Here is a 10275-nt window from a genome sequence, read left to right as displayed (position 1 = left end):
AAAATTGGCATACAAGGGACACATCTTAATGTAATAAAAGCCATCCATGACAAACCCACAGCCAACATAATACTGAATGGAGAAAAGGTGATAGCATTCCCTCTGAGAATTGGAACAAGACAAGGATGTCCACACTCACCACTCCTCTTCAACATAGTTCTGGAATCAGACAAGAGAAAGAAATAAAGGGCATCCAAATTGGTAAAGAGGAAGTCAAACTGTCACTGTTTGCTGACAACATGGTCGTTTGCCTTGAAAACCCAAAAGACTTCTCCAGAAAGCTTCTAGAACTGATAAAAGAATTCAGCAATGTTTCTGGATACAAGATTAATGTACACAAATCAGTAGCTCTTCTATACACCAACAGCGACCAAGTGGAGAATCAAATCAAGAACTCAACCCCTTTTACAATAGCTGCAAAAAAAATTAAAATACTTATGAATATACCTAACCAAGGTGCTGAAAGACCTTTACAAGGAAAACTATAAAACACTGCTGAAAGAAATCATAGACAACACAAACAAATGGAAACACATCCCATGCTCATGGATGGGTAGAATCAATACTGTGAAAATGACCATACTGCCAAAAGCAATATACAAATTGAATGCAATTCCCATCAAAATACCACCTTCATTCTTCACAGAACTAGAAAAAACAATTCTAAAATTAATATGAAACCGAAAAAGAGCCTGCATAGCCAAGGCAAGACTAACCAAAAAGAACAAATCTGGAGACATCACATTACCTGATTTCAAACTATACTGTTAGGCCATAGTCACCAAAACAGTGTGTTACTGGTATGAAAATAGGCACATAGACCAATGGAACAGAATAGAGAACCCAGAAATAAACCCAAATACTTATGGCCAACTGATCTTCAACAAAGCAAACAAAAGCATAAAGTGGTGAAAGGACAGCCTTTGCAACAAATGCCACATGTAGAAGAATGAAACTGGATCCTCGTCTCTCACCTTATACAAAAATCAACTCAAGGTGGATTAAAAGCTGAAACCCAAGCCCTGAAACTAAAAATTATAGGAGATAACATTTGAAAAACCCTTCTAGACCTGAGCTTAGGCAAGGATTTCATGACCAAGAACCCAGCAAATACAATAAAAACATAGATAAATAGCTGGGACCTAATTAAACTAAAGAGCTTTTGCACAGCAAAAGGAACAGTCAGCAGAGTAAACAGACAACCTACAGAGTGGGAGAAAATCTTCACAATCTATACATCTGACAAAGGATTAATATCCAGAATCTACAACGAACTCAAACAAATCAGTAAGAAAAACAAACAATCCCATCAAAAAGTGGGCTAAGGACATAAATAGGCAATTCTCAAAAGAAGATATACAAATGGCCAACAAATATATGAAAAAATGTTCAACATCACTAATGATCAGGGAAATGCAAATCAAAACCACAGTGCAATACCACCCTACTCCTGCAAGAACGGCCATAATCAAAAAGTCAAAAAACAGATGTTGGCATGGTGATCAGGGAACACTTCTACACTGCTAGGGGGAATATAAACTTGTACAGCCACTATAGAAAATGGTCTGGAGAGTCCTTAAAGAACTAAAAGTAGAACTACTCTTTGATCCAGCAATCCCACTACTGGGTATCTACCCAAGGGAAAAGAAGTCATTATTTAAAAAAGATTCTTGCACACGCATGTTTATAGCAGCACAATCACAATTGCAAAATCATAGAACCAACCCAAACGTCTGTCAATCAACAAGTGGATAAAGGTATGATGGAATGCTACTTTGCCATAAAAAGGAATGAGTTAACAGTATTTGCAGAGACCTGGATGAGACTGGAGACTATTATTCTAAGTACCTCAGGAATGGAAAACCAAACATCATTACGTTCTTGCTAATACGTGGGAGCTAAGCTATGAGGACAAAAAGGCATAAGAATGATATAATGGGCCGGGCACCGTGGCTCATGCCTGTCATCCCAGCACTTTGGGAGGCCAAGACGGGCAGATCACGAGGTCAGGAGATGGAGACCATCCTGGCTAACACAGTGAAACACCGTCTCTACTAAACATAACAAAAAAATTAGCCAAGAGTGGTGGTGGGCGCCTGCGGTCCCAGCTACTTGGGAGGCTGAAGCAGGAGAATGGCATGAACCAGAGAGGTGGAGCTGGCAGTGAGCCGAGACCGCGCCACTGCACCCTAGCCTGGGTTACAGAGCAAGACTCCATCTCAAAAAAAAAAAAAAAAAGAATGATACAATGGACTTTGGGGACTTGGGGCGAAGAGTGGGGAGGGAGGCAAGGGATAAAAGACTACAAATATGGTGCAGTACATACTGCTCAGGTGATGGGTGCACCAAAATTTCACAAATCCCTACTAATACCCGCTGTACCCCAATAACTTATGGATAAATAAATAAGCCAGGTAAGGTGGCACACACCTGTAGTCTCAGCTACTTGGGAAGCTGAGGTGGGAGGATCACTTGAGCCCACAAGTTCAAAGCTGCAGTGAGCTATGATGGCCCCACTGTACTCCAGCCTGGGCAACAGAATGAGACCCTATCTCTTGAAAAGCAAAATTAAAAATATATGAAAGTAAATAAATAAGAAATTCTGTAGTCTCACCTGCCCTCAGAGGTAATCACTATTATCAGCTTGATATATGGCCTTTTATATACATAGCTGTCTTCATAAAAACATGATGCCATACTATTCTGCCATCTGCAATTACTACTTTGTTGACATCACTCTGAACCAGTAGCTAAGTATCCACCACTTTTTAAAAGTCGTATAAAAATATATGGTAGAGATATTTGACTAACCCATGATCTCTTGGTGAATATTTCAGCAATTTTCAAATTTTCATTATACATTAATATCCTAAAATATTTTGTTGGACATCTATATAACTGTTTCCACAGAACAAAGTCCATTGCACCTGGCTCATCCATTGATTCTAATTAGCCAATAATTACATAGTATTTCATTACATATTTAGTTCTGTTCCTGAAGTTTCTTTGCTCTTTTGAGTATCTATTCTTGCATCACTATTAAAGTGTGTAAACACTCTAGTTTTATAATATATTTTAATATAGAAAAAAGCCTCACTTCTTTTTAAAAAAATTTATTGGAACTCCTGCCATGTTTATTCTTTTGAATCAACTTTACAACCATTGTATTAGTTTCCTCCAAAAGTTCCCATTGTTATTTTTATTGGAATTCCATAAAATTTTTAGGTTTATTAAAGAAAATTTGGTGTATTTATATGGTATTTCCTATCCAGTAGCAATGTATTATCTCTCTTTATTCAATCTTGTTATATTCCAGATTTTTAAATATATTTTTTATTATACTTTAAGTTTCAGGGTACATGTGCACAACGTGCAGGTTAGTTACATATGTATACATGTGCCATGTTGGTGTGCTGCACCCATTAACTCGTCATTTACATTAGGTATATCTCCTAATGCTATCCCTCCCCCCTCCCCCTCCCCCAAAACAGGACCCGGTGTGTGATGTTCCCCTTCCTGTGTCCAAGTGTTCTCATTGTTCAATTCCCACCTATGAGTGAGAACACACGGTGTTTGGTTTTTTGTCCTTGCGATAGTTTGCTGAGAATGATGGTTTCCAGCTTCATCCATGTCCCTACAAAGGACATGAAGTCATCATTTTTTATGGCTGCATAGTATTCCATGGTGTATATGTGCCACATTTTCTTAATCTAGTCTATCATTGATGGACATTTGGGTTGGTTCCAAGTATTTGCTATTGTGAACTAGAAATGCCCTTTGACCCAGCCATCCCATATTCCAGATTTTTTAAGACTTCCTCTTTAAAGGTGCTACATGTGTCTTATATTTCTTTTCCAAACGTTGTATATTTGTTTGCCACTGTGACCAAAATTTCATTTCTGCAATATCTGTAACCTATAACAAACATGAAACTTACTTATTATGCTTGTGATCATTGTACGTAGTTTCTATATATAGTACATATCATACATATCATGCATTTTCTATATTTTATGTTTAATATGCATGTATATTAAGTACATTAATTCTGTTGAGTGTCATTACTTTTAAAATGATAATTTACTGATGTCTCTTACTATTTTAAATTTACTTAAAGCCAGTCCCTTTGGCTGTTCCAGATATGTATATTACTATAAAAAAATTATTTTGCCTCATTCTTTTCAATGTAAGACAGACATTGAATTACCTCAACTATCATAAGCTGATGGCTTTCTGTGACTAAACTCTGTCACCCAGTGATTGGAGGGATTAGTTACTGAAATCAGATGACTCTGGAGACCTGTTACATGTTTTCCTACTCATTGCAAATGATGCAGCACCTTATATGAGGAAGCTTCAAGCCAGAATGGCACAGGGGTAGCATCTTCTCCTGGAAGGTTCCATAGGTAAACTCCCTGGAGTGTCTGGAGCTACTTACATGAATATATCAGGCAATAGTAGGGCAAAGCAAGCAAAGCATGTTCCACTTCTACACATGGCCAATTTCTTAAAAGAGTAAAGGGTCAAAAAGTAGAAAGATACAACATGAATAGTTGGCAAAGAATGTGATGTTTTGTGTTACATGTTCTCTGAAGGGCCATCATAGACTCACAGAGCTCCTTAGAGAAATGGAAACCTCAAGGCAGACAATAAAGCGAATACTCCCAGAGTCCGCCTGAGTGTGAAGGGAAGTTCAGGGCTTAGCAACTAAAACAGCTGTCCTGCAGTCAGCAAGTATTTTGGAACTAGTGTGCAAAAGAGAAGTAACATGTATTGAGCAGCTACCATATGACAGTCATTTTGCTTCATTTATTCTATTATCAAAGATCAAATATTGGTGACTCTTTCCTATTACTATTGCTTTTTAAATGTTTTATAACTAACATTAAAAAGCAGGAAATTTTATACTAAACTTCTGCATTCTTTTTTAAATTAGAAGATGTACATTTGTGCTTTGGCTAAATATGGACTATACCCTCAAAAAATGGTTTAGGCTTTCCAAACTACCTCAGTTTTCATCATTTTTTTTTATGTTACCTATCTACATGCTATTTATTTCTGAAATTTTTATTATTTTATAACCCTATCTTTCAAAAATGGAAGATATGTACATAAATGTATAAGATATAGATAACTTCCCATGGATGGGACTAATCCAGGGGGGCAGGGGATCAATGGAAGTGCTTTTTTTCTCTCTTTAGAACTTTTTTTATATATATTTACTTTTTTCTGTTTTAAGGTCCTCTTTAATGTATCAGCTCATTTTGAGAGATCTCACTTATCAATGGTTCTTGAGTTTTCAGGTACTTTATGCAAATGTTGCAGCCTCCTTAAACCAAATATCTATTAAACTACATACAAAAATATCTGCAAAGGCATTTTTGTAGGAATTCTAGCAATAACCACACATTGAAGTAAAAATATAATACAGAACACAGCTTGGCAGAGACAAAATAATCCATGCTTACTGTAAACAAATGTTAGTGTGTAGGATGAGCTTCAACAAAAACAAAGGCTATTTCCAGCACACTTTTTCAATCAGTAGTTAATCCAGGCAAGGCTGCTAATGAGGCAGTTCAATGTCATTCCCCCTAACTTAGTGGTAGTAGAAAATGAAAGATTATGGCTATTCAACTAAGAAGCCAACAGGAAAATCATGACTCTCCACCTCTAAGCTATTTCTGGATCCTTGTGAAGAATTTGCAAACTCCCTGATGCTCTCCCTTTAGGTACGTGGAATATTTTCACCAACACACACACAAAAAACAGTACTGATTCTGACATTGCAAGCACAGCACAATTCTCAATTATTTCCCATAGGTGAAGCTTTCACCAAAGGCCATGCTACTTTGTTCTGAATCCCTTTCAGGACATCACTATTTCCTCTTTTATCTTTGCCTAGAAATGTAATGTTTGGGCAAAGAAGGAAAAGGGAAAGTAAGAAGCAGGAATGAGTCAGAGAGAGACAGCAGGAAAAGGAAATGGGTGGGAAACTGAACACTGCAGCTTTCTCACAACCCCTGACAGGGTGTGTCATGGAGCATGCTCATTACTTAACAGTACAATGAGATTCCAGAACATCAGCCAAATCCCTAGTCTAACCTGGGCATAAAATTGCATGCTAAAAATAAAATACATTTTTCCCCAAAAATTTATTTAAAATTAAGCGTGACATTCACGTGGAAATTAAGACCAAACTGCAATATGCTTTTCATTTCCAATGTACAAAGAGTTTTTTTTCTGAGAATGGTAAATTCTAAATAAGTAAAATAAATATGGCATTTATTTAAATAGACTGGGCCACAGATTAATCTTAATTAAGTGGTGTTAATTATTGGGAGAGAAAATGTTCTATCAAAATTGCTGTAAGAACTTTTGAATGTTCTTGACATGCATGTATTTAAAGATATTAAAAAGATTTTTAGTTTAACAGTTTTGGGTTACAGCTCCAGGGATGGGGGCGGGGATGATTGACTATGCATTTGATATGTGTCTTATTAATCATAAGATTCTTTCCCCCATAGCAAAGTACACATAAATGCAAAGCTTTAGTGCTTGGCTGACTGTAATAGGACATCTGCATAAAAGGAATAAACTTAACACCTCAGCCAATAAGCCAGAAGATATTATGCTGCACAAACGTGCAGTTTTTACTGTGTTGCCCAGGCTACAGTATTATTTTTCAAGTTTTGGGTTTTCTTGTATACCATGCATTTATTTCCCTCTGAATTAATCACAGGTATTTTCTTTAACATAAGCTATTTTAAATATAAACTTCATTCCTGAATATCTTCAGATACATTCTGTTAGTTCAAATAAACTCAGGCAGACATTAATCCAATTTAAATAACTACATATGAATGAGGCTACTGTATTATTCAATCCAGAGTGTGTCATTTCCATTCAAGAAGGCTTGCTATGCATAAATATATTTTATGTTCTGATGCTTTCACGTTTGAAGTGCTCCCTTCAAAGGACGTAAAAAAAGTATTAAATAAAGGAGCTTTCAAAACGTTCCATTAGGCTATGATTCGAGGGGGAGATGAGTGGAAATGGCTATTGATAGTTATGTAACTGGAGATCTTTGTGGTAATGCATGAAAGTATAAATTAACTCCAGCAAACTCATTTTTCCCTGAAACTTTTGGTGTAAAAGTATATATTATTATTATTTTGAGAAAGGGTCTTGCCCTGTTGCCCAGGCTGGAGTGCAGTGGTGTGATCTTGACTCACTGTGCGCTTAACCTACCAGGCTCAAGCGATCCTTCCACCTCAGCCCACCTGCAAGTAGCTGGGACTACAGGTGAATGCCACCACTCTTGGCAAATTTTTATATTTTTTGATGGAGACAGGATTTCGCCATCTTGCCCAGGCTGGTCTCGAACTCCTGGGCCCAAGCGATCTGCCCACCTCGGCCTCCCGAAATGCTGGGATTACAGGTGTGAGTCACTGCACTCAGCCTTTTATTATTTTCAAAGTTTATTCTGCTTTTACTGAAATGCAACAAATATTTATTGAGCACCTGCTGTATTATTATATAGTCCATTCCTACCAGGCTGTTACAGCCATTGATGATTTTATTGAAAGATTCTCCCCAGGGCCTGAAAGCTTAGTGGGATGAGTAACTCCTCTCTCCTCAGGCCCAGTCCCAAGGCGCAAGGCCACTTGCACCAGCACTGTGCCTCAGCAAGATAGCAGAAGCAGGAAGTGAGCTGGCCAGAAGACATGTGCCCCCTGCAGATCTAGAGAGAGGCCATCCGGGTACCACGTAGCAGTTACGTCAGACTGGGACACTTCCTGTTTATAGGAAACTATAAAACCCCTGCCCCGTCTTCACTTAGGGCTGACACCATTTTAGGCCTCAGCCCGTCTGCACCCAGGTGCTCATTACAACAGCCTGTTGCTCCACACCGCCTTGTGGTGTTTGTTGGCACGTTCTCGGGTTTCGAACCAATACAAGAGCCTTGCACTTATCTCTTCCTTTGTGTATGTGTGTGTGTGTGCATGTGTGACACTGTTTATATATTTTTGGTTAGTTTGCTTGTGAAGCAGCTTGGAGAAGTCTCATCTACTTTTTACCGGTTGGTTTTTATAGAGTATCTCAGAAAGTGGACACAGAAATCGCAGATCTGCCATTAGTATTTCTTCTTTGAAGACACTGGAGATTCATTTTCTTGAGTGGCACTGCCATGCTCATTCAGTGAAAACTTGTGGGGCATAGAAATGGGACAGAGAGTTTCAAGCAGTTCTGCAGAAACTGTACTTTGGACTCCAGATTTCACTGTCCTTAGGCATGGAAACCATCACCTAGTTTGCATTCTTCATGACTGAGGTTGACTTAAAACAAAAATGATAGGAAAGCTTTCCTATGCTTCGGGTAGGAGACAAATTTACTTTTGTAGAATTTGTGGCTGAGAAAGGCAGGCAGGGCCGGATTGAAGAAGACATATGTCACCACTATTCACCAAGTTGTGGAACCCAAAGGTGACAGCCATGGAAATGTAGATCATCAGATCTGCTAAGTAGTTAGGGGAAGAAAACATTCAAACCAGTCTCCAAATGGGATTCTGTGGTTACAGTGAATGACCACTCCTGCTTTATTTACCCTGAGATTGCCGAGAATGACATGGCACTTATACTGATGGGCAGATGGCCAGATGAATATCATCATCCCGAGAATATGGAACCACCGCACTTGGATCAGTAGCTTTTTCCCTATTACATAGGCATTCCTGCTATCCATTGGCACTTGGCTCAGCACAGATAGGCCGACAAGGACATAGTAGGCAAGTCCAAAACAGTATTGCACGATGTGAGTCGTGCCATTGGAGAAGACACTGACTTAGAAGCACTCTTCGTAAGCTGCGCAGCCACGGAAATACCAGCACTAAGAACGCAGACAGCGCCAGCTTCCCTCCCTGGAACTGTGCTGCCCTGAGAATTCTGAGCAAACCATAAAGCCAGCTTGGAAAAGATGCTGCCAGGAACAGAGATGGAGTAAGGCACCAAAGCAGGAAGCCATTCCACAGCACTGAGATGATATAGAAGTGGGAAAAGTAGGAAAAAATATCTCTTGGGGACATCAAAGGTGCGGCAGGCGGCGGGGCGCGGAGGCCCCCCAACACTTGTTTTCCCAAAGCGGATCAGGTCCTGGAAGAATGCGCGGCCCAGGAGCAGGCCGAGCGGCAGAAGCTGCAGCAGCAGGGTCAGCAGGAAGGCGGCGGCCGGGGTGAGCCACAGCAAGCGCAGCCGGTTCAGCGCCCAGAGCTCAGCTCTCCCTGAGGAAGCCATGGCTTAGGCGCCCGCTTTCCGCGCTGCCAGCGCCGCCACCGTCAGCCCGCGGAGCAGTGGCCACTGGCGCGTCGTGCGCCCATCTTAGCCTCTGTCTTTAGAACTTCAAATCTTTTTTTTTTTTTTTTAGAAGGAGTTTCACTCTTGTTGCCCAGGCTGGAGTGCAATGGCGCTACCTCGGCTCACCGCAACCTCCGCCTCCCGGGTTCAAGCGATTCTCCTGCCTCAGCCTCCCAAGTAGCTGAGATTACAGGCATGCACCGCCACTCCCGGCTAATTTTGTATTTTTAGTAGAGGCGGGGTCTCTCCATGTTGATCAGACTGGTCTCTAATTCCCGACCTCAGGTGATCTGCCCGCCTTGGCCTCCCAAAGTGCTGGGATTACAAGCGTGAGCCATCACGCCTGGCAATCCTCCTTTCAAGAATGAAGCATCACAGCTTTGGGACAGTGATTAGGGTTATCACTCTCTGTCTGCCTTTACCACCGCTGGCTCCTATTCTGGACTTGGTGGGCTTTTGACTTTAAGGGACAATGGAAAAACAGAAATATTTTATGAATGAAAGTAATAAGTTCATTCCAAATGAATGCTATGTATGAAAGAGAGAGATTAAATACACAAACTCTATCCACTCTTGGTCCTAATTAATACAAAAATTCTTGCATGTCTTCATTGCTGAAATGGAAACTACCCACTTTTATCGCCATTTTCTGAGTTTTCCAGTTTGTTTTCATTCTTAAATTAGCGGGGTTTTTTGAAGAAGGACACGAGGAGTCTGAATATACTATTTATATTTAAAGGATGATGAAAATGTCTAGTAATGTTTTCAACAAAAGTAACAGGGATTCGTTCATTTCAAATGAATACTAGATATGAAAGAGAGAGAGGCAGGGAGGAAGAAAGGGAGAATGAATAAGTGAACTGTAACCAACTTTAGTCCTAATTAACACACAAATCCTTACTGGTCCCCTTACTAAAATAGAAAG

At 39.8% G+C, this 10275-nt stretch overlaps 1 pseudogene; it reads right to left on the bottom strand.

The window, feature by feature from the left end:
• Positions 1-8164: 8164 nt before the first annotated feature.
• On the bottom strand, positions 8165-9290 carry LOC736393 (polyprenol reductase-like; annotated as a pseudogene).
• Positions 9291-10275: the final 985 nt, after the last annotated feature.

The sequence above is a fragment of the Pan troglodytes genome, chromosome 9 (assembly GCF_028858775.2).
Source record: "Pan troglodytes isolate AG18354 chromosome 9, NHGRI_mPanTro3-v2.0_pri, whole genome shotgun sequence".
Lineage (NCBI taxonomy): Eukaryota > Metazoa > Chordata > Mammalia > Primates > Hominidae > Pan > Pan troglodytes.
Note: the sequence above shows the minus strand (reverse complement) of the source record. Positions and strands in the feature narration are given on the sequence as shown.